We start from the raw sequence: 2,891 nt of genomic DNA on the forward strand, positions 1-2,891 counted from the left end.
TTTTTAGCTTTCTATAGCTTTCAGAGGAGGAGAGGTGACTGAGGGGCTGGGTTAAATGGGCGATGAGTATTAAGGACACTTATCGTGATGAGTACTGGGTTTTATATAAAAGTTATGAATCGCTAAATTCTACTCCTGAAACTAATATTACATTATATGTTAGCTAACTGGAATGTAAATAAAAAGTTGGGAGAAAAAAATAACTTAATTTTTAAAAATTAAAAAAAAAAATCAGGGTGCCTGGGTGGCTCAGTCGGTTAAGCGTCTGACTTCGGCTCAGGTCATGATGTTGCGGTCTGTGGGTTCGAGCCCCGCGTCGGGCTCTGTGCTGACAGCTGGGAGCCTGGAGCCTGTTTCAGATTCTGTGTCTCCCTCTCTCTCTGCCCCTCCCCGGGTCATGCTGTGTCTCTCTTTCTCTGTCAAAAATAAATAAACATTAAAAAAAATTTTTTTTAATTAAAATTACAAAAAAATCAAAAAAAACAAACTTGAAGGAAAAAAAGAATTGACATTCCTAAAAACCCTGAATCAATCACATTCGAGAGGAAAAAGAAACTCTTTAGAAAGGCAGCGAAGTTTACGGTATATTTTAGGAAGATGTTCACTATAAACAAAGATTTTAAAACAAACGCCTGAAGGGAAGAGCTTCAGTTCTCTGAAAAAACAAAAACTCACAAATCCAAGACCCTTAATACCCAGATCGTGTAAGACAACGGAATAATCGTTCTCCGTGGAAGAGCCCCAAACTGTCAAATGTTCTTTGAAGTCATGCTAATGGGTGAGTATGGATGACGCTCGGAGAGCTATTGACCTTCACGTTAGAGACGGTGCACCGCAGTGTTTAAGCGTGAGGGTTCTGGGGCCACAGAGTCTGGGGTCAAATCCTGGCCTTTCTTCGGTTAACCTTACTCAGCTCGTCGATGGTGACCTCATCCTAAGTTAACAGTTTAGGTAAATTTCTTAACTGCATTTGATTTCTTGATTGCTCTGTGCCTCAGTTTCTTCATCTGTGAAGAAATCAAAGGAGATAACATGGAAACAAACAAAAAAGACATGAGCACAGTGCCCGGCATATGGTCATGTTAGCAGTTATTATCGTTAAACATAACCTGGGCATCGCAAATAATCTGCCTGCCTTTAGTCTCTCCTAATGCCAATCTCTGCTACCCACTGCCGTCACACCAATCTTCTTAAAACCAACCTAAGAGGGGCGCCTGGGTGGCTCAGCCAGTTTAGCATTCAACTCTTGATTTCCGCTCAGGGCATGATCTCATGGTTAGCGAGATTGAGCCCCACCCTGGGGCCTGTGCTGAAAGCACAGAACCTGCTTGGGATTCTCTCTCTCAAAATAAATAAACTTTTTTTTTTAAACTAACCTGCTTAAAAAGAGTTTGATGACTTCTTGTTGCATAAATCCGCATTTCTTATCTTGAAATTTAAGGCCATTAAGGTCCTCCCACGATTTAGAACCTCTCTCCTATAATTAATAGTCATTTTGTATTAGTATGCCCCCCCCCCCCCCCAGTTTTACAGACAAAGAAACTGAGGCTCATTCAGTTAAGAAAAAATATGTCGTGCAACAGTTTTACAGCTTTGCTTCTGGCTCACCAGCCTCTAATAAGCCTTGAAGTTAACTGTAGACAGTAACTTTATTTTAATTTTTTTAATGTTTAGTGTTGAGACAGAGAGAAAGAGAGAGAGCATGGGAGAGAGCGCGCACACACATGGGGGAGGGGCAGAGAGAGAGGGAGACACACAATCTGAAGCAGGCTCCAGGCTCTGAGCTGAAAGATGCAGGACTCGAACCCATGAACCGTGAGATCATGACCTGAACCAAGGTCGGACACTTAACTGACTGAGCCACCCAGGCACCCCACACAGTAACTTTATGTTAATCCCCCAGGTAATACTGCTTCGTCTCAGTTCACAATAACTTCAAGCCATGGAGAAGAATCTGAAAAAGGCCCAAAGACCCAGACGGTTCTGTATTTTCCGATACCTCCGTATTCTTGGTGGCAGCGGGGAAAGACTTTTCAAACGCCTTGTAACCAACTTCATGCTTCTCTCTAGTTAACGACATAAAGGGAGACAGAATACGTGAGGAAGGGTAGAAATGGAAAGGAAGACCGAATAAAAACAAAAAGCGAGAGGAGGAAGGATAAAGGGCTGGTCTAAAGAAGTTTCCATCACTGCTTGATACACATTGTTTTCGGAGAATAGGCAACAGAGTTAAAACGACGCACGAGTAACAGTATCTTTCACAGAAAGAAGGTAATCTTCTCACCATTTGGTGCTTGCTATAGAGTTCTTCTTTTTCTGCATTTCACATCCTCCCCATTCAGAGTATGCTCTCAGGCACCTGGAAAGTAAAATGCCTTCTCTGTCATCATATTGAGGTGAAGACCAGGCCATTTTAGCCCCAAATAGAAAATGAAACAGAAAACATAAATACCGCATTGCCAGAGAAAGCTGCACACCGTAAACTATTGTGGGAAACGGCTGATAATCTGGCACAATTTTACGAAACTCTTTGCTTTCCCTCTATTTTTTTTTTTTTTTTTTTATATTGCAAGAGTTTCTTAGTTACCTATCCAAACTCACAAAAACCATCCTCTTGGCTGGATCTATATAAGATCCTTTCTAAGCATTTTAGCACAAATCAATTTGATAGTATGTAAAAGAAAAAAAAAGAAAAACTTTACTAGTGGTTGTTTTAACTCCTTTCCTTCCTCAGACTGGAAGGCCACTGGCCAGGTCATCGTTCGGGTTTGAGCAAGGTTCTAAGTTGGACATCAAGTCGCATGGAAAATGAACACCACACCTAAATTGGGAAAACTCTCAACAATGCAATGTGCCTATGAATTAGATATCTAATTCATAGGCACATTGCA

At 41.3% G+C, this 2,891-nt stretch overlaps 1 long non-coding RNA gene across 1 annotated transcript in view; it reads right to left on the reverse strand.

Moving 5' to 3' along the window:
* Window positions 1–1,907: 1,907 nt before the first annotated feature.
* The window catches only part of LOC121025747 (uncharacterized), a 52,001-nt gene continuing 51,017 nt past the window's right edge, over window positions 1,908–2,891 (reverse strand). The window contains exon 3 of the long non-coding RNA XR_005788139.1: window positions 1,908–2,066. This is a non-coding gene — a long non-coding RNA (uncharacterized LOC121025747). The remainder of the gene's footprint in view (window positions 2,067–2,891) is intronic.

The sequence above is a fragment of the Herpailurus yagouaroundi genome, unplaced genomic scaffold, assembly GCF_014898765.1.
Source record: "Herpailurus yagouaroundi ecotype Mexico unplaced genomic scaffold, PumYag 67700, whole genome shotgun sequence".
Classification (NCBI taxonomy): domain Eukaryota; kingdom Metazoa; phylum Chordata; class Mammalia; order Carnivora; family Felidae; genus Herpailurus; species Herpailurus yagouaroundi.